Source organism: Balaenoptera acutorostrata, chromosome 14 (assembly GCF_949987535.1).
Source record: "Balaenoptera acutorostrata chromosome 14, mBalAcu1.1, whole genome shotgun sequence".
NCBI classification, from domain to species: Eukaryota; Metazoa; Chordata; class Mammalia; order Artiodactyla; family Balaenopteridae; genus Balaenoptera; species Balaenoptera acutorostrata.
Window position 1 is genome coordinate 71,610,092 of NC_080077.1, and position 22,294 is coordinate 71,632,385.

At 37.9% G+C, this 22,294-nt stretch overlaps 1 long non-coding RNA gene across 1 annotated transcript in view; it reads left to right on the forward strand.

The window, feature by feature from the left end:
- LOC130704735 (uncharacterized) overlaps positions 1–22,294 on the forward strand; it is a 209,692-nt gene that overhangs the window by 1,534 nt on the left and 185,864 nt on the right. The window contains exon 2 of the long non-coding RNA XR_009005175.1: positions 5,303–5,427. This is a non-coding gene — a long non-coding RNA (uncharacterized LOC130704735). The remainder of the gene's footprint in view (positions 1–5,302; positions 5,428–22,294) is intronic.

Here is a 22,294-nt window from a genome sequence, read left to right on the forward strand (position 1 = left end):
AAATTATTGGCTATATTCCCTGTGTTGTACAATACATTCTTGAGCCTATCTTACACCCAATAGTTTGTACTTCCTATTTCCCTACCCCAATATTGCCCCCTGCCATCACTGATAACCACTAGTTTGTTCTCTATATTTGTGAGTCTGCTTTTTCTTTTGTTATATTCACTAGTTTTTTGTATTTTTAAGATTCCACGTGTAAGTGATATCATATAGTATTTAGAAAGATTCTTTAAATTCTATAGTGCTTTACAATTTTCAGACGTTTCACACATGTGATTTCATATAATCCCATAATAACCCCCCTTTTCCATCTACCCTTATATTGCCCCTCCCCCCTTCCCTCTCCCCACTGGTAACCACTAGTTTGTTCTCTTTATCTGTGATTCTGCTTCTTTTTTGTATTATTCACTAGTTTGTTGTATTTTTTAGATTCCACATATAAGTGATATCATACAGTATTTTCCTTTCTCTGTCTGACTTATTTCACTTAACATAATGTCCTCCAAATCCATCTGTGTTGCTGCAAATAACAAAATTTCATTCTTTCTTATGGCTGAGTGGTATTCCATTGTATATATATGCACCACATCTTCTTTATCTATTCATCTGTTGACACTTAGGTTGCTTCCATATCTTGGCAATTTTAAATAATGCTGCTATGAACATTGGGGTGCATGTATCTTTTTGAATTAGTGTTTTTGTTTTTCTCGGATATACCCAGGAGTGGCATTGCTGGGTCACATGGTAGTCCTGTTTTAAGTTTTTTTGAGAAGACTCCATGCTGTTTTCCACAGTGGCTGCACCAGTCCAAATCATCATTTCGAAATATGTTTGATGATAGAGGTGTTATGTAAAAATAAACAGAGCAAGAATCATTCCTCATCATTAAAAAGAAACTCATAGAATCAAAGTTTTGTAGATATCCCAGGAGCAAGGACATGGTCATACTCTGGCAACTCTGGAGTCCTTCCAAGAGATGAAGGAGATTCTATTCTTTCCATTCTATTCTATTCTTTTTTAGGAAATTAGCTTATCTATTTTTTTGGTTATTACAGTGTAGGCAACTATGGAAACATATATCATACACTTGGAAACTCTGCTGAACATACCTCAGAACACCCCTACTTTAGCAGATTTCAGCTTCGTGAAGTTCATGGTTATTCTCAAGCTATGAATTAACTTCTGGGATATATTTTACCAGTTTTAATGAAAGCCAACATCTGCTTAATTAGGAGCTGATAATTCAGCTGGTGGATTGCCCATTTGAATTTCCACAAGGTTCTATGAGTGCTTTAAGATTGTAGGTATATATAAACCACATACTGATTTCACGTGGAGAGCTCCTTGTCAGTTTAAAAAATATCTATAAGGATTGAGTTGGAGCCCTGAGCACATGGCATAGCAAATTCATCAACTTTCGGTGTGAACTCAAAAGTCATTATGAAGGAATTAACTGATCAAATTTATTCATTCAAAAAATGTTGATAAATGAGTACCATGTTCCAGACATGAGCCAGCTTCTGGGAATACAATAAAGAAAATATAGTTTCTTCTCTCACAGAACTTAGCATCTGGTGGAAAGACTGATTCACAAACTGTAAGTCCAATCCAAAGTAATAGTTGGGCAAAAGGGGAAGTACAGGGAGGGGTGGGAACGCAAAGTGGGGGGAATCTAATCCAGCCTGAGTACCAGGGAGTATTAGCTGGACATGGGGGTGGTGGTTGGTAGTGGTGGGAAGTGGAAAAAATGATGAACAATGCGTTGCTTCCGAGGCATATCCCAATCACATTTGTTAGCTTTCCACGTGGATGCTGGAAGCTTACTTCAACATCTGAGGAAGCAAGCATGCACGTTTTCCTACCAGAAGCTAGCCTAGAAGCTTCTTAAGGTAGGGACTGTGTATGACTTGTTTGGAGAAAAGTCAAGACCCTAGTAGACATTTATCTGTAATTTCCTACCTCCACCGTGGAAGTAGGAATAAAATGAGAAGGGAAGGAGTTGTGGTGGGGAGGAGCTCACAGTAATATGAGCTCACAGAATCCTAGACGCTTTCCATACGCTAGCCCACCAAACAATCCCAATGACCGTATGGCATAGTTCTCATCTCTTTTACTGTTGATTTCAAAGAATGAGCTTCCGGTTGCTTTCTAGATTTATGTTGTGACAAAAGCCAGAGGAGGAGTATGAGATGTCTACAGTTAACTTCCTATATTAGTCAACTCTCAGTAAGTTCCGCTATGGTCACAAAGCATAACCCGCAAATCTCAGTGGTTGATTACAGCAAATGTTCGTATCTTGCCCACAGTACATATTAGCTGTGGATTAGCAGGTTCACTCCACATGTTTGTCCTGGGACACAGGCTGATGGAGCCAGACCATTCTTAGGCGGAGGGAAGAGTAATGGCAGAACATCACAGTGCTTCTTGAAGTTTTTGCTTAATTATAAGATTGATCATTTCTGCTCCCATTCCATTTGTTAAAGCAAGTCACATAGCTGAGTCTGATGTCAACTGAATAAAAAGTATACTTCCTCCACTGGGAGGGATTCCAGGGAAGGGCTGTGTAGAGATGAGCCTAGGAGTGACAAATATTGTCCATCAAGTATTCAAATGACAAGTGTCCAGCAATGCTTTTGAATGAAAGCATTTTCTGTTTAAAAAAATTTATTTATTGGCCAGTGGTGTTCACCAAACTCAGGATATGGGGAGCAAAATAATAAATCTAGGTTGATTAACTTAATTGATTAGACTACGTCATCAGAGTCCAAACTTTACAGGAACAGTTGTCCTTGCACTAGGAAAAAGCTCCTTTCTCTGGCAACAGGCTGGCTCTTTCTCCATGTTAGCACACGTTAACACCTGTTCCCATGAAGAAGTAAGTAAGGCAGACTAGGTTGGTTAGAACAAACATAGCAAGGAACAAACCCTCAGGCTCTAGAGGTATTGACAGGGGCTCATGGTCAACCCTTCTTCATTGAAAGTGATCATGAGAAGCAGCTCACTCAGTGGTGAGTAGAAATAGGTTATTTTCAATAAATATTTCTTGCACACCTCCAACCTGGAAGTTTGAAATAATATATGTAGGACCTGGTCCCTGCCCTCAAGGAGCTCAAAGTCAAGGCCGGTGAAGGTACTTCCGTGGATGACTTCATGGAAAAGCTGAAGGAGCAGAGAAGCCTAGGTGGAGGAATTGGGGCTCACCTGGATTTGGAAAGATGTGCAGAGGACAACTAGGCTTTCTCAGTGTAGGGCTGATCTTTCTGACTCAGTGCCTGTCTTCCTGCCCTTGGGAAAAGGAGGTGCTCAAGGGTAAATACATTGCTCGTGGTCATATAGGTGGTATGTGCTGAGCTAAGGTTTGAACCCATGACTGCTCTAAGGCTTATTCTTTTTCATTCCATTGGAGTGTGTTCCAGAGATGGGCTGATGGAGCTCCAAAGAAAGCTTGGTTATGGGAATGAGTGGGCTGTGGAACTCAGGCTCATGAAGCAAGGGATTCCTGTGGGAGTATTTGACTGTGAGGATGGGGGTTTGGGGGATAAGAGAGTACCTTAAATTGTGTTTATTATTATTTATTTTTATCAGTAATATTACTACTTTGTGTAGAGATTGACAACTTTCAAAGCACTTTGTCTTCAAACTGAGCAATGTCAAATCATTTCTTTAAAGAGAAACAGGGTTTACAATATAACATATTAGGTGACAATAACACCTTCACTTTGTATTTATTTATTTAGTTTAATAGCTTGATTGAGGTATGATTTATACAACATAGCGTTCACCCATTGTGAGTATACAATTCAGTGGTTTTATTAGCTTTATGAAGTTGTGCAGCCATCACCACAGTCCAGTTGTAGAACATCTCCAGTGCCCTAAAACGTTCCTTCATGCCCGTTTACAGTCAATTTCCCTCCTCCCACCCCTGTCCTAGGCAGCCACTGAGCTGCTTTCTGTTTCTGTAAATTTGAAGATCAGTACATATAAATACGCAATATTCTGTGTCTGGCTTCTTTTACTTGGCACAATGTCTTTGGGTTCATCAGTATGTAGTATGTACCAGTAGTTCCTATTGTTGCTGAATTGTTTTCCATTGTACAAATATGACACATATTTTGTTTTAAATTTAATTTTTTATTTTATATTAGAGTATAGTTGATTTACCATGTTATGTTAGTTTCAGGTGTATAGCAAAGTGATTCAGTTATACATATACATATATCCATTCTTTTTCAGATTCTTTTCCCATATAGGTTATTAGAGAATATTGAGTCAAGTTCCTTGTGCTATACAGTAGGAACTGTATATGATGATCTATATTATATATAGTAGTGTGTATATGTTAATCCCAAACTCCTAATTTATCCCTCCCCCCCTACCACATTTCCCCTTTGGTAAGCATAAATTTGTTTTTGAAGTCTGTGAGTCTGTTTCTATTTTGTAAATAAGTTCATTTGTATCATTTTTTTAAAGATTCCACATATAAGTGATATCATATGATATTTGTCTTTCTCTGTCTGACTTACTTCACTTAGTATGATAATCTCTAGGTCCATCCAGGTTGCTGCAAATGGCATTATTTCATTCTTTTTTATGGCTGAGTAATATTCCATTGTATATATGTATCACATCTTCTTTATTCATTCCTCTGTCGATGGACATTTAGGTTGCTTCCATGTCTTTGGCTATTGTAATTGATGGACATTTAGGTTGCTTCCATGTCTTGGCTATTGTAAATAGTGCTGCAATGAACATAGGGGTGCATGTATCTTTTTGAATTATGATTTTATCCAGATATATGCCCAGGAGTGGGATTGCTGGATCATATTGTAGTTATGTTTTTAGTTTTTTAAGGAACCTCCATACTGTTCTCCATAGTGGCTGTATCAATTTACATTCCCACCAACAGTGCAAGAGGGTTCCCTTTTCTCCACACCCTCTCCAGCATTTATTGTTTGTAGATTTTTTGATGATGGCCATTCTGACTGGTGTGAGGTGATACCTCATTGTAGTTTTGATTTGCATTTCCCTAATAATTAGTGATGTTGAGCATCCTTTCATGTGTTTGTTGGCAATCTGTATATCTTCTTTGGAGAAATGTCTATTTAGGTCTTCTGCCCATTTTTGGATTGGCCAACTGCTTTACTTTTTCCAAAATTTTCTTTGAAATATATTTTTACTTCAGTCCACTTTTGTATTTAGCCATTTATTTTATTCCTTTACTAAAATTTTAATGGAATCTCATTTTTATATTATATTCTAAGTTACAATCTCATACTATTTTATTTATTTCGTTGCTCAGGTTGTTCCAGCTCTGGCAATTCGAAGCTCTTTAATGTTGGCTCCTGGGTCCAAGATCAGGAACTGGCTGTGCTAACAGCTCCTGGGATGTCATTACTTCTAGGCCATCTCTGCCGACAAAGTCAGGTAATATATGTATGTGTACTAACCCACGTATACACACGTCTATAGTTGTTATTGTATCTGTCCATTTGTATTTATATTAAGCTAAACATGAATTGATACTTACATCTCTGATTCTAATCCAGGACCACAGGGTTCATTCTAATTAGGGCAGTGTTTGAGTCATTAAGCCTTTTGACTCAAAGCCCCTCTGCATTCTAAGAGAACATCAAAATTATTATTAATTAGCAGTTTGAAATGAATCATAAATCTATTTTATTACGTGGTAGACTTATTAAGTATGTTTCCTTTTGTTGTGAGTACTTGGTGAGCACAAAAATGTATGCCCATATTCTAGGATTCAGGGCATGTTGACTTATTTGCAATTATCATGGAAGTTCATAGTTTACAGTTGCTTGCATTGTTAATTAAAGTGAGACACAGATTCTTAATCCCTTTGTTTAAGCAAGGAGTATTGCAGTCATAGGTTTTAAAATCTTCTTGCTTTGGGGAGAAGAGCTATATGCCAATCATTCTGTTCTGACTTTACAAAGAAAATTTACATGCATTTATACTTTACAGAACACAAGGATGTCAATTAGTGTGACCAACCATCTGGGTTTACCTGAGACTAAGCGTTTTCCTGGGAAGTGGGACTTTTCAGTGCTAAAACTAGGAAATGCCTGGGCAAATAAGGAAGAGTTTGTTTAAATATTAACACCTGGAAAACAGGTTTTTTAAACAATCAATCACAATTATAGATTTTTTAGATGTTAGAGGTTACTTTTATAGGGCATAGCAATTATCTTCGAAGTTCAGATGTTTTACAAGATTTATATGTTAGAAATTACATTTGTAAGTTCAGTTTTAGGTCACAAAACTAAATCTGTTTCTCTGTAACTGCAGAGGAAGAGTGAATAATGTGTTCTTATTATCATTTGAAATTTTTTTTGTTAGAAATTGAAATGGCCTACAGTTTCAAGGCAAAATGCTGAAATTCCATTAGGAAACAATAGGGGAGAAAAAGCTGGCCTGAGAGGCTCAATCATGTGATGTAGAAAGAAAATGGGGCAGGTACCACCTGGCATCAGTAACATCCCTTAATTATGGTTATGTATGTGATTGACTTCATTCTAATTCTGTGATGGACACCGAACACCTAATTATGATCTTTCTTCTGAGATTACAACTTACATTTTGTGCCTGTTTAATAACATCATTTTCAGGGTCAAATCTCAGTAACAGTGACAAATATTGACATATTGTATGTTAAAATATCTCTTCCAATGGTATTTTAATTTAAAAATCATTCCTTGTATCCATCTTGGACACAATAGTGAGGAACCTCTTGTGAATCATGGTGAAACAACTGTATCTCTTAAAAGTGTGGAGGAGGGACTTCCCTGGTGGTCCAGTGGTTAAGACTCTGGGCTTCCACTTCAGGGGACACAGGGTTTGATCCCTGGTCAGGGAACTAAAGATCCCGCATGCCGCGTGATGGAGCCAAAAAACAAAAAACAAAAACAAAACTGTGTGTGTGGGGGGGAGAGAAACAGGTGTGGGGAGACGCTGAGGGAGTTAAATGAGGGAACGGTGGCCCCCGTCTTCTCTATAGAAGTACAGGAGGTACCAAGCCTCAGAGTCCTGAGGAGCTGTATGTATTCAGTTTCATGTGATATTCTGTTTTTAATGCCTTCTTATCCCAGAGTCTTTACTAAAGCCTTGCTAAATGCTTCAGGTTGGGTTTTATTTTTTCCTTCTATGCTGTTGTTTATTAAGGGTGGTCAATGCTTGATGCCAGCAAGGTGGTAGCAAGAATGTTCAAAGAAGACTCTTGAGGTAAGAGCTGGGGCTCCCTTCCCAAGAGGAGATTGCCCCTCAGTTGCGAAGGTCGCAGGAGCTGGCTGTTTATGCTTTAAAGGAAAGTAGGAAACCATCAGTCCAGATTGATGTGGGTGAACAGCGTTGTTTTACTCACGTCTATGGAGCTCAGAAGAGGTGTTCATATCTATTTCTAATACTGAATTTAAAAACTGAACCATTGGAAATAAAATTTGGTCTTCTGTTCCTACATAACTACAGTGTTCTTTAGAAGATATTCTTTTAAAAAAGTCTTTTAGGGGGCTTCCCTGGTGGCGCAGTGGTTGAGAATCTGCCTGCTAATGCAGGAGACACGGGTTCGAGCCCTGGTCTGGGAAGATCCCACATGCCACGGAGCAGCTGGGCCCGTGAGCCACGGCTGCTGAGCCTGCGCGTCTGGAGCCTGTGCCCCGCAGCGGGAGGGGCCCCGATAGTGAGAGGCCCGCGCACCGCGATGAAGAGCGGTCCCCGCACCGCGATGAAGAGTGGCCCCCACTTGCCGCAACTAGAGAAAGCCCTCGCACGAACCGAAGACCCAGCACAGCCAAAAATAAATAAATAAATAAATAAATAAATAATTTAAAAAAAAAAAAAAAGTCTTTTATACCAGCAATAATGAATGACATGTTTTGTGAAATTAGATTTATGCCAAACAGCCAGAGGTACCTTGTGATTAGAGAACAGCTTGGCTGTAATTACTCGGACGTAACCATTCCATCTTCCCTGCCATAAAGTATTTCATAAATGCTTCCTACCCAAATCAAAGTAGGGTAGATAACATTATGTGACTTCATTGCTAATTTCCTTAGACAAAATTTTCAAGGTCCTTGACAATAAGAATTAAATAAGACAAAGTTAAATACAATGTAACAAATAGCTTGTACAACAAGTATGGTAAGCACTTACACAAGGGGTGGGGGGAGGACGGGGACAAGTAAACACAATGAGGAAACAGTGGTAGAAGGCTTAAAATATGCTTAGTCTACACTACGTCTCCCATTACATGGGAGATGAAAGAGCCCATGTACTTATCTTTCTTGACCATTGATTGTGCTTATTTTGCCAGCATAAACTATGTCCCCTAACTCTTGTGACACCACCTAGCACGCCATCTAACACAGGGTAGGCATCTAACACAGGGTAGGGGCTCAGCAGAAGGCTGGGAAAGATATTCCTCTGTTCCTGATCATGGGGAATCTAGACATCTGATCTTCTAATTCTATCATGTTTTCACATCTTTCTTAGTTGTAATTTGAAATGCGAATGCCAATGGATCCATACTTCTTTTTTTTTTTTTAAAGCCTTATTTTTTTTTTCAAATTAATTAATTAATTTTTGGGTGTGTTGGGTCTTCGTTTCTGTGCGAGGGCTTTCTCTAGTTGCAGCAAGCGGGGGCCACTCTTTATCGCGGTGCACGGGCCTCTCACTGTCGCGGCCTCTTGTTGCGGAGCACAGGCTCCAGACGCTCAGGCTCAGTAGTTGTGGCTCACGGGCCCATTTGCTCCGCGGCATGTGGGATCTTCCGGACCAGGGCTCGAACCCGTGTCCCCTGCATTGGCAGGCGGATTCTCAACCACTGCGCCACCAGGGAAGCCCTGGATCCATACTTCTTACATATATATCTTCTTGTGGGGCTTGTCAGAAAAGATTACTAAGTCTATGTGAATGAGAAGAAATAGGAAAAGAATTATATTTCAAGCAAGGCACTGATTTATATTTATTCTTTCATTAATTTTTATTTCTTAACTATTGTCTTACTTCTTAAGTGCCTGGTTTGTTTAGAACCACTTACAATCATTACTTGGAATGAATTTATGGTAGTTTAAATTTATTTAAGCAGTTTCTCTTCTATTAGTAAAGATTACTTCAATTGGATTTTAACTATGTGTCAAATAAAGATGGTACCATAGCAACCAAGTTTGGATATTTCCCAGATGTTGATAAACAGTGTCATGAGACCCAATCTCCAACTTTCTTGAAATAATAACAAATTAAGAACAAAAACCCTTTTAATTAATACTCAGCCATTTCATTAATTCATATGAGAGAGGCCATATATGCTTGTGATCTGATTTTCTACAACAAGTGCTAATTACCTTATTCATTTGACATTTGTTTAATGCTAGATAAGGACTAGGTAAGACAGAGACTGGGAAGGGTCCCCTGTCTCTGGCCTCCCCTTCTTTTTTCTTTAATAAAAGAACCCCGAGTTTGGCACATGACTGCCCAGCTAGAGACTATGTTTCACAGACTCTCTTGCAGACAGATGTGGCTGGGCACCTAAATTCTGGACTGTAAGATGAGAGGAGCAATGATGTAGGCAGCTTCTGGGTCCTGTCCCTTAAAAGGAAATTGCTTGCTTTCCATTTCTTTATTTTTTTTTTTCTACTTTTTAAAGTTAGAATGTAGACATGATGCATGGTGACTAGGCTGCCAAAAGGAACTCCCTAAGGAATGATGGGCCAACAAGATGGAAGGAATCTGGATGACTTTGTGGCACTATTATGGGAGAGAGAAACCAACTTTCATCTCCTTGAGGCATTTTTTAACTAGGGATTTTCCTATATCATAATTTATAAACCTAGGTACCAAATTGTATATGCCTTTGAAAAAAATTATTTAAAAAAATTTTAAATCGAAGTATAATTGATTTACAATATTGTGTTAGTTTCAGGTGTACAGCACAGTGATTTGGTTATACACACACACACACACACACACACACACACACATTCCTTTTCAGATTCTTTTCCCTATGGGTTATTATAAAATACTGAGTATATTTCCCTGTGCTGTACAGTAAATCCTTGTTGTTTATCTGTTTTATATATAGTAGTGTGTGTATTTTAATCCCAAATTCCCAATTTATCCCTCTCTCCCTCTCTTTCCCCTTTGGTAACCATAAGTTTGTTTTCTATGTCTGTGAGTCTATTTATGTCTTATAAATAAGCTAATTTGTATTTTTTTAGATTCCACATATGAGTGATATCATATATTTGTCTTTCTCTGTCTGACTTACTTCACTTAGGATGATAATCTCTAGGTCCACCCATGTTGCTGCAAATGGCAATATTTCATTCTTTTTTATGGCTGAGTAATATTCCATTGTATATATGTACCACATCTTCTTTACCCAGTCATCTGTCAATGGACACTTAGGTTGCTTCCATGTCTTGGCTATTGCAAATAATGCTGCAGTGAACATTAGGGTGCATGTATCTTAATGTCATTTTTTATTCCTTTCCATTCCTATTTACATTTATATTACTTGATTACTATAGGAGGCTTTAATCTCTATGAGGATAGGGACCATGTCAGTGGTATTTACTTCTGGCTGCACTTTGCTTATAGAAAGAATTCAATGTATTTTTTTGAATGAATGCCTATGATGGGAGAAATGAATTGGTTGCACATGTGAATGGAGTTGAGGCAGAAAATTTTGAGAACCATTTGCTAACAGTTTTTGAGGTTTTTGTTTTAGAAGCACTATGACCCACAGACTAAAACTTGTAATAATATTTCCTGTATGAAAAAGATTCTAAGTTAATTGTTATTGGAGTTTGAGGCAATTTCTGATCTTATTACAATTATATTACGATGCTTCCTATTTATAGTTTTTATGTTAATCACCTTTGGTAGAAGCTTTAGTATTTATTTGCTCAATGAGGGAACTATTATATTAAACTGTATATTAAAAACACCATAGATTTTGAGACCCTGGTGACCTAAAAGGGAGTGTAACTTATAATTTTGGAGTAGTTCAGAGATGGGAAGAATGAGGCTTATTGTCTGATAACACTAGCGATTATATTTTTAAACTCTGACTTTGGAGAAGGAAAAGAGAATATCTGAGGGAAGAGAATATTGCTCTTTTGATCAAGTAAATTAATCTTGTTGAGGACCTTGAAAAATCATTAGCTTTGCAAAAATCTACTTAGCCTATAAACTTCCTGTAACATTTTATAAGAACCTTGGGGATTTGTTTGCTTGTTTGTTTGTCTTTTGCAGAAGAAGAGAAAAACTAAGTTTCACTCTGTGTGGCAAGCACTTTTATATGCTATTCATCATGTGGTCCTTCAGATGCTGGCATAATTCATTTCCAATGCAGAACAGTATTTCAAATGCCTGGACTATCAGAATCAAGCACTCACATTTGACTTTCATTAAGAGTGAAGCAGGCACAGAATAGTAGATACTGAGTTCCATAGGAATTGATGTCTTTCTTTTTTTAAAAAAAAAAAATTATTTATTTATACATTTATTTATTTATTTATTTTATTTTTGGCTGCGTTGGGTCTTGTTGCGCGCGGGCTTTCTCTAGTTGCGGTGAGCAGGGGCTACTCTTTGTTGCGGTGCACGGGCTTCTCATAGCAGTGGCTTGTCTTTGTTGTGGAGCACAGGCTCTAGGCACTCAGGCTTCAATAATTGTGGCACGCGGGGCTCAGTAGTTTTGGCTCGCGGGCTTAGTTCCTCTGAGGCATGTGGGATCTTCCTGGACCAGGGTTCGAACCCATGTCCCCTGCATTGGCAGGCGGATTCTTTACCGCTGTGCTACCATGGAAGTCCCAGGAATTGATGTCTTTCTTAAAGAACTTACGTTTGCTTCCTTTTATACATGAGATGGATGAATGATGAGGCTGAATTTAAGGACATTTGAGAATTCATGGCTATTAGCATTAAATGCTTTTAGTAGCAAGCCTGGTGTGTGTGTGTGTGTGTGTGTGTGTGTGTGTGTGTGTGTGTGTGTGTGTGTGTGTGTGTGTGTGTGTTTGTTTTTTGTGAATGATCTTTGTCCCTCCAGCCTCCTGCATACTGGAGCTGTCTTTCTCTGTCCCCAGAAAGGCTAGGTCCACAATGTCAGCTGCAGCATGTTTTTCCTGGAAGGGGCCGTCCCTTGTCTCACCCCTCCTTCGAGAAGTGTGGACACTGAGGTCCACTTTCATGGCAGAGGATGGACTGGCTTCAACTCTACGCAGGTTCCTCCTGGGAATCACGCTCCACTTCTCTCTCCCTAACCCTGTCACATCTTAGCTCAATCTTCTAACCAGACACCAAGATTTGTCCATTTTATACCCTACTTATGCATAAATTCCATTTTTTCCTTTGTCATTGCTATTTGATCAAATTCTTTCATTTCTTGCCTGGATTAAGCAAAGAGCTCCTGACCAGCCTCCTTTATGAAAACCTTTTAGGAGCTCCTATTACCTACAGAATTAAATTCAAGTTTCTTAGCATGGCCTGTGAGGCCGTGTATGGTCTGGCCTCTTTCACTTCTTCCAGTTAATGTCCTTCACACTTTCGGAAATAGGAGTACTAGGAGACTCATGTTTTTCTTTTTTTTTGTTATTACTAGTGACAATGTTCGCTTTGCATGCCTAGTATTTTTTTTAATTGAAATATAGCTGATTTACAATGTCTTGTTAATTTCAGGTGTACAGCACAGTGAATCTTTTTCAGATTCTTTTCCCTTATAGGTTTCAGGTGTACAGCTTCAAATTCTTCTCCATTATAGGTTACTACAAAACATTGCGTATAGTTCCCTGTGCTATGTCCTTGTTGATTGTCTATTTTATATATATTAGTGTGTGTATGTTAACCCCAGCCTCCTAATTTATCACCCCTTTCCCTTTGGTAAGTGTAGTTTGTTTTCTGTGTCTGTGAGATTCATGTTTTTCTGAAGCCATCATGATGTTTCTGGCCTCTGAGCCTTATGCATCCTGTAAAACTCTGGGCAAAGCATGAGAAGGGTTACTTCTCTGGGAAAGCATGAGAATTGCAGGCTCAACAGCTTTCCTCCTCCTTTGTAAAGTCCTGCACCTGCCACATGTCTGTTATAGCAATCATGATATCACATTGAGATGATTTGCTCACTTTAGGTCTAAGTGTTACCTAGTATACAACGCTGCTTTCCTCATGGTGTAATGACTCTTGAGTGGTCCCTAGGAAAATGGAATGGCAGATAAGCAGAGCTTTTTAATGTTCTTTTCTTAAAACTATATGCCTCAGATGGTGGATATATATCTTTTATGTTCTTATAGGCAGATTAGGCAACATGAAAATCATGATATGGTCCATAAGTGAGGAATTATTCCAGCTAAAGGCAGAGCTGGTAACAAATATCTGACCACAATAAACTATCGTGATTGCCCAAGAATGTAGTATCTTTTATTTTGTAAGAGAACTGATGATCAGAGATTAAAATTAGGGTAATTTCAAATTAGACATTTATTTATGGAAATAAGGTAAAGAATAAAGAAATAAAGAGAATAAAGAAAATTGGCCATTAAAATCTCTTTAGAAAATATAATACTTCTTTTAACTTTGGAATTACAATTACAATATGGATGTTATTTAATATGAATGATAGAGATATTTTTGTTGAATAAATTTGCCAGGAATATATTTAGTTTATTATAAGTCATGGTAGTTTGAGCAAACTAGCAATCAATTACGTTGGATAGAGATGAAATAATAGACTTTAAATGCAAACAATAAAAGAACCACCAGAATCATCATTAGACAGTTTTATAGGCTTATAGGTATGAATGTGACAAATTCTCTTTTCAGAATTTGGACTAAATTATGCTAGACTTGGGAGAAGTTTTTAATATATAAAATAGCCCATTAGCTATTAAAAATATGTTAAATTTTCCAATAAAATAGTATCATGGAATATCTTTGAAATTTGAAGATAATATATTTCAATTGCTTAAGAGTATCTAAATACGTCAAAATTCTTTAATGTATCATTTATACTTATAGGTAATAACACATGCAAAATAAATGACATATACTTGAAAAAATCTAAATATTTTAGAGGGAAAAAGTTGAATGGGCTAACTGAATGGCTGAATTAGAATCATGATAAAAATACAATGTAACATTGTAAAGTTTAAAAGAAATGTCTTCCTCAAAAAATTCAGCATTAAATTATCGTTTGACCTGGCAATTTCACTCCTGGGTATATACTCAAAAGAACTGAAAACAGGTACTCAAGCAAAGAGATGTAGCTGCACGTTCATAACATCACTATTCATAAAAGTCAAATGGTAGTAGCAGCCTGAATGTCCATGAATGGATGAATGGATAAACAAATTGTGGGATATACATACAGTGGCATACTATTCAGCTTTAAAAAGGAAAGCAGGACTGATACATGCTAAACTGTGTGTGAATCTTGGAAACATTAGGCTAAGTGAAAGAAGGCAGATGTAAAAGGCAACATGTTGTGTGATTCCATTCATACGAAATGTCCAAACTAAGTAAAGCCATAGAGACAGAATGCAGATTGGCTGTTGCCAGGGCCTGTGGAGCGGGGGTGGGAGGGGAAACAACTGCTTAATGGATATGGAGTTTTCTTTCGGGATAATGAAAATGTTTTGGAACTAGAAGGATAGAGGTTGCATAACATTGTGAATGCACTAAATGCCGCTGAATTGCTCACTTTAAAATTGTTAATTTAATTTTATGTGAATTTCACCTACAAGGAAGGCATTTCCTAAGCAGTTCAAAACTTTTAAGTAGGAGCATAGTTAAAGGACATAAGAAACATACTTTGGGAAGAAATCTAAGTGACATTTTAAAGTTGCTGTGCTATTTTAGTAGCTCAACCACTGTTTTTTCACTTGTCCTAAGACTGTATTAGTCGACTTTTGACTAATGAAAGAACACAGTTTTCTTCAGGACACTAGTATAGTAATAACCTCACTAGTGCTTTATGATGAGTAATGAAGGGTGGGAAGTTAAATGCTTGTTCTTTTGATTGCTGCAGTCAGAGCTTGATGTCCTTTAAACAACCTATGGTTGTAAATCGCAGGCCTGCACAGCGGGCCATCTCACACCTGCTCTGTTGATGCAGGTTCCTTTCACCACTAGGCAGCATATACACTTTGAGCATGTAGGAAGATGCTCATAAAGAGAGACATGGTCAAGGATAAAGAGAGACAGGAGGCAAGCTTTTCTTTAATTGTATCAGTTACTTCCTCTCAGAGTGAAGCATAAATGTTGGGGAGAGAGTCCAGGAAACACGAGGAGTGAGAAAAGAGTGGTTTTGCCATGAAGAATTGTTATCAAGAATTTTTTTGTCTTTGATATTTCCAAGATTTCACTACAACTTGTCTAGGTATGGATTTTTTTTCCCTCTTACTTGGGATTCATAATATTTCTTCAATCTAATGATTCATACATTTCATAATTTCTAGAAAATTTTCAGCCATTGTTTCTTGGGATGGTGACTTGTCTCCATCCTTATTCTTTATTCTTTAAGAGTTTCTGTCTGTCCTCCATGTCTCTTAACCCCTATTTTATAGTTTTCATCTCTCTCTCTGAGCCATCTTCTTGATATTCTTTGGCATACCAATCAGGTTCCTGTTTTAGGGCCTTTTCACTGGTGTTTCCTCCATCTAGAATGATCTTCCTCCAGATATTCTTATGGATCATTCTCATGGATCATCACTTTCTTTAGGTATTTGCTCAAGAGTCATCTCCTCAGAAATGACTTCTCTGAATCCTATCTAAAATGGCATCTACTTTCAGTCTCTAGCTAACTTCTCTCTTTCATTTTTTGTCGAAGACTTACTATTACCTGACATGACCTTATACATTTATTTTTGTTTATTTGATTTGTATAGCTTCTCCTCTATAGTGTAAGCTCAAAAAGGTCAGAAAAGGGACTTTTCTCTTTAGCTCTGTGAGATATCACCATTGCAAAGGACAGTGCCTGGAACATTTTAGCACTCAAATGGTCATTGAATGAATAAATCAATGTACTACATTCTTCAGTATTTTCTTAGCTCCATTTTCCAGTTCACTTATTTTCTCTTCACTTGTGTCCAGTATTCTATTTTAACTGCTTTTTAAAAAAATTTTATTTTTATTGTTTTATTATTTATGTTTTTAAAAAAATTTATTTATTTATTTTTGGCTGCGTTGGGTCTTTGTTGCTGCATGTGGGCTTTCTCTAGTTGTGGTGAGCAGGGGCTACTCTTCATTGCAGTGCGCGGGCTTCTCATTGTGGTGGCTTCTCTTGCTGCAGAGCATGGGCTCTAGGCACATGGGCTTCAGTAGTTGTGGCTCACGGGCGTTGTTGCTCCAGTAAGCATGTGGGATCTTCCCGGACCAGGGCTCAAACCCATGTACCCTGCATTGGCAGGCAGATTCTTAACCACTGCACAACCAGGGAAGTCCCTGTTTTTTTTGGTTTTTTTTTTAACATCTTTATTGGAGTATAATTGCTTTACAATGGTGTGTTAGTTTCTGCTTTATAACAAAGTGAATCAGTTATACATATACATATGTCCCTATATCTCTTCCATCTTGCATCTCCCACCCTCCCACCCTCCCTATCCACCCATCTAGGTGGTCACAAAGTACCGAGCTGATCTCCCTGTGCTATGCGGCTGCTTCCCACTAGCTATCTATTTTACGTTTGGTAGTGTATATATATCCATGCCAAACTCTCACTTTGTCCCACCTTACCCTTCCCCGTCCCCGTATCCTCAAGTCCATTCTCTAGTAGGTCTGCATCTTTATTCCCGTCTTGCCCCTAGGTTCTTCATGACCTTTTTTTTTTTTTTTCAGATTCCACATATATGTGTTAGCATACTGTATTTGTTTTACTCTTTCTGACTTACTTCACTCTGTATGACAGACCCTAGGTCCATCCACCTCCGTACAAATAACTCAATTTCATTTCTTTTTATGGCTGAGTAATACTCCATTGTATATACGTGCCACATCTTCTTTATCCATACATCTGTTGATGGACACATCAGTTGTTTCCAAGTCCTGGCTATTGTAAATAGAGCTGCAATGAACATTTTGGTACATTACTCTTTTTGAATTATGGTTTTCTCAGGGTATATGCCCAGTAGTGGAATTGCTGGGTCATATGGTAGTTCTATCTTTAGTTTTTTAAGGAACCTCCATACTGTTCTCCATAGTGGCTGTATCCATTTACATTCCCACCAACAGTGCAAGAGGGTTCCCTTTTCTCCACACCCTCTCCAGCATTTATTGTTTGTAGATTTTTTTGATGATGGCCATTCTGACTGGAGTGAGATGATATCTCACTGTAGTTTTGACTTGCATTTCTCTAATGATTAATGATGTTGAGCATTCTTTCATGTGTTTGTTGGCAATCTGTATATCTTCTTTGGAGAAATGTCTGTTTAGGTCTTCTGCCCATTTGTGGATTGGATTGTTTATTTTTTTGATATTGAGCTACATGAGCTGCTTGTAAATCTTGGAGATTAATCCTTTGTCAGTTGCTTCATTTGAAAATATTTTCTCCCATTCTGAGGGTTGTCTTTTAGTCTTGTTTATGCTTTCCTTTGCTGTGCAAAAGCTTTTAAGTTTAATTAGGTCCCATTTGTTTATTTTTGTTTTTATTTCCATTTCTCTAGGAGGTGGGTCAAAAAGGATCTTGCTGTGATTTATGTCATAGAGTGTTCTGCCTATGTTTCCCTCTAAGAGTTTGATAGTGTCTGGCCTTACATTTAGGTCTTTAATCCATTTTGAGTTTATTTTTCTGTATGGTGTTAGGGAGTGTTCTAATTTCATAATTTTACATGTACCTGTCCAGTTTTCCCAGCACCACTTATTGAAGAGGCTGTCTTTTCTCCACTGTATATGCTTGCCTCCTTTATCAAAGATAAGGTGACCATATGTGTGTGGGTTTATCTCTGGGCTTTCTATCCTGTTCCATTGATCTATGTTTCTATTTTTGTGCCAGTACCATACTGTCTTCATTACTGTAGCTTTGTAGTACAGTCTGAAGTCAGGGAGCCTGATTCCTCCAACTCCGTTTTTCTTTCTCAAGATTGCTTTGGCTATTCAGGGTCTTTTGTGTTTCCATACAAATTGTGAAATTTTTTGTTCTAGTTCTGTGGAAAATGCCATTGGTAGTTTGATAGGGATTGCGTTGAATCTGTAGATTGCTTTGGGTAGTAGAATCATTTTCACAATGTTGATTCTTCCAGTCCAAGAACATGGTATATCTCTCCAGCTGTTTGTATCATATTTAATTTCTTTCATCAGTGTCTTTTTTTTTTTTTTTTAAAGGCTACATTTTATAGCTACTTTATTTATTTATTTATTTATTTTTGGCTGTGTTGGGTCTTCGGTTCGTGTGAGGGCTTTCTCTGGTTACGGCAAGTGGGGGCCACTCTTCATTGCGGTGCGGGGACCGCTCTTCATCACGGTGCGCGGGCCTTTCACCATCGCGGCCCCTCCCGTTGCAGGGCACAGGCTCCAGACGCGCAGGCTCAGTAGTTGTGGCTCACGGGCCCAGCCGCTCCGTGGCATGTGGGATCCTCCCAGACCAGGGCTCGAACCCGTGTCCCCTGCATTAGCAGGCAGACTCTCAACCACTGCGCCACCAGGGAAGCCCCTCATCAGTGTCTTATAGTTTTCTGCATACAGGTCTTTTGTCTCCTTAGGTAGGTTTATTCCTAGGTATTTTATTCTTTTTGTTGCAATGGTAAATGGGAGTGTTTTCTTAATTTCACTTTCAGACTTTTCATCATTAGTGTATAGGAATGCAAGAAATTTCTGTGCATTAATTTTGTATCCTGCTACTTTACCAAATTCATTGATTAGCTCTAGTAGTTTTCTGGTAGCATCTTTAGGACTCTCTTTGTATAGTATCATGTCATCTGCAAACAGTGACAGCTTTACTTCTTCTTTTCTGATTTGGATTCCTTTTATTTCTTTTTCTTCTCTGATTGCTATGGCTAAAACTTCCAAAACTATGTTGAATAATAGTGGTGAGAGTGGGCAACCTTGTCTTGTTCCTGATCTTAGAGGAAATGGTTTGAGTTTTTCACCATTGAGGATGATGTTGGCTGTGGGTTTGTCATATATGGCCTTTATTATGTTGAGAAAAGTTCTCTCTATGCCTACTTTCTGGAGGGTGTTTTATCATAAATTAGTGTTGAATTTTGTCAAAAGCTTTCTCTGCATCTATTGAGATGATCATATTGTTTTTCTCCTTCAATTTGTTAATATGGTGTATCACATTGATTTATTTGCATATATTGAAGAATCCTTGCATTCCTGGGATAAACCCCACTTGATTATGGTGTATTATCCCTTTAATGTGCTGTTGGATTCTGTTTGCTAGTATTTAGTTGAGGATTTTTGCATCTATGTTCATCAGTGATATTGGCCTGTAGTTTTCTTTCTTTGTGACATCTTTGTCTGGTTTTGATATTAGGGTGATGGTGGCCTCGTAGAATGAGTTTGGGAGTGTTCCTCCCTCTGCTATATTTTGGAAGCGTTTGAGAAGGATAGGTGTTAGCTCTTCTCTAAATGTTTGACAGAATTCGCCTGTGAAGCCGTCGGGTCCCGGGCTTTTGTTTGTTGGAAGATTTTTAATCACAGTCTCTATTTCAGTGCTTGTGATTTGTCTATTCATATTTTCTATTTCTTCCTGGTTCAGTCTTAGAAGGTTGTGCATTTCTAAGAATTTGTCCATTTCTTCCAGGTTGTCCATTTTATTGGCATACAGTTGCTTGTAGTAATCTCTCATGATCCTTTGTATTTCTGTAGTGTCAGTTGTTACTTCTCCTTTTTCATTTCTAATTCTATTGATTTGAGTCTTCTCTCTTTTTTTCTTGATGAGTCTGGCTAATGGTTTATCAATTTTGTTTATCTTCCCCAGGAACCAGCTTTTAGTTTTATTGATCTTTGCTATCGTTTCCTTCATTTCTTTTTCATTTATTTCTGATCTGATCTTTATGATTTCTTTCCTTCTGCTAACTTTGGGGTTTTTTTGTTCTTCTTTCTCTAATTGCTTTAGGTGTAAAGTTAGGTTGTTTATTTGAGATGTTTCTTATTTCTTAAGGTAGGATTTTATTGCTATAAACTTCCCTCTTAGAACTGCTTTTGCTGCATCCCATAGGTTTTTCGTTGTAGTGTTTTCATTGTCATTTGTCTCTAGGTATTTTTTGATTTCCTCTTTGATTTCTTCAGTGATCTCTTGGTTATTAAGTAGTGTATTGTTTAGCCTCCATGTGTTTGTGTTTTTTACAGATTTTTTTCCTGTAATTGATATTTAGTCTCATAGCGTTGTGGTTGGAAAAGATACTTGATACGATTTCAATTTTCTTAAATTTACCAAGCCTTGCTTTGTGACCCAAGATATGATCTATCCTGGAGAATGTTCCATGAGCACTTGAGAAGAATGTGTATTCTGTTGTTTTTGGATGGAGTGTCCTATAAATATCAATTAAGGACATCTTGTTTAATGTATCATTTAAAGCTTGTGTTTCCTTATTTATTTTCATTTTGGATGATCTGTCCATTGGTGAAAGTGGGGTGTTAAAGTCCCCTACTATGATTGTGTTACTGTCGATTTCCCCTTTTATGGCTGTTAGTATTTGCCTTATGTATTGAGGTGCTCCTATGTTGGGTGCATAAATGTTTACAATTGTTATATCTTCTTCTTGGATCAATCCCTTGATCATTATGTACTGTCCTTTTTGTCTCTTGTAATAGTCTTTTTTTTAAAGTCTATTTTGTCTGGTATGAGAATTGCTACTCCAACTTTCTTTTGATTTCCATTTCCATGGAATATCTTTCCCCATCCCCTCACTTTCAGTCTATATGTGTCCCTAGGTCTGAAGTGTGTCTCTTGTAGACAGCATATATATGGGTCTTGTTTTTGTATCCATTCAGCCAGTCTATGTCTTTTGGTTGGAGCATTTAATCCATTTACATTGAAGGTAGTTATCAATATGTATGTTCCTATTACCATTTTCTTAATTGTTTTGGGTTTGTTATTGTAGGTCTTTTCCTTCTCTCTGTGTTTCCTGCCTATAGAAGTTCCTTTAGCATTTGTTGTAAAGCTGGTTTAGTGGTGCTGAATTCTCTTAGCTTTTGCTTGTCTGTAAAGGTTTTAATTTCTCTGTCAAATCTGAATGAGATCCTTGCTGGGTAGAGTAATCTTGGTTGTAGGTTTTTCTCCTCATCACTTTAAATATGTCCTGCCATTCCCTTTGGGCTTGCAGAGTTTCTGCTGAAAGATCAGCTGTTAACCTTATTGGGATTCCCTTGTGTGTTATTTGTTGTTTTTCCCTTGCTGCTTTTAGTATTTATTCTTTGTATTTAATTTTTGATAGTTTGATTAATATGTTTTGGTGTGTTTCTCCTTGGATTTATCCTGTATGGGACTCTCTGTGTTCCTGGACTTGACTATTTCCTTTACCATATTAGGGAAGTTTTCCACTATAATCTCTTCAAATATTTTCTCAGACCCTTTCTTTTTCTCTTGTTCTTCTTGGACCCCTATAATTCGTATGTTGGTGCATTTAATGTTGTCCCAGAGGTCTCTGAGACTGTCCTCAATTCTTTTCATTCTTTTTTCTTTATTCTGCTCTGCAGTAGTTATTGCCACTATTTTATCTTCCAGGTCACTTATCCGTTCTTCTGCCTCAGTTATTCTGCTATTGATCCCTTCTAGAGAATTTTTTATTTCATTTATTGTGTTATTCATCACTGTTTGTTTGCTCTTTAGTTCCTCTAGGTCCTTGTTAAACGTTTGTTGTATTTTCTCCATTATATTTCCAAGATTTTGTATCATCTTTACTATCATTATTCTGAATTATTTTTGGGGTAGACTGCCTATTTCCTCTTCATTTGTTAGGTCTGGTGGGTTTCTGCCTTGCTCCTTCATCTGCTGTTTGTTTCTCTCTCTTCTCATTTTGCTTAACTTACTGTGTTTGGGGGTCTCCTTTTCGCAGGCTGCAGGTTCGTCGTTCCCGTTGTTTTTGGTATCTGTCCCCAGTGGCTAAGGTTGGTTCAGTGGGTTGTGTAGGCTTCCTGGTGGATGGGACTAGTGCCTGTGTTTTGGTGGATGAGGCTGGATCTTGTCTTTCTGGTGGGCAGGTCCACGCCTGGTGGTGTGTTTTGAGGTGTCTGTGGCCTTCTTATGATTTTAGGCAGCCTCTCTGCAAATGGATGGGGTTTTTCTTCCTGTCTTGCTAGTTGTTTCGCATAGGGTGTCCTGCACTGTAGCTTGCTGGTCGTTGAG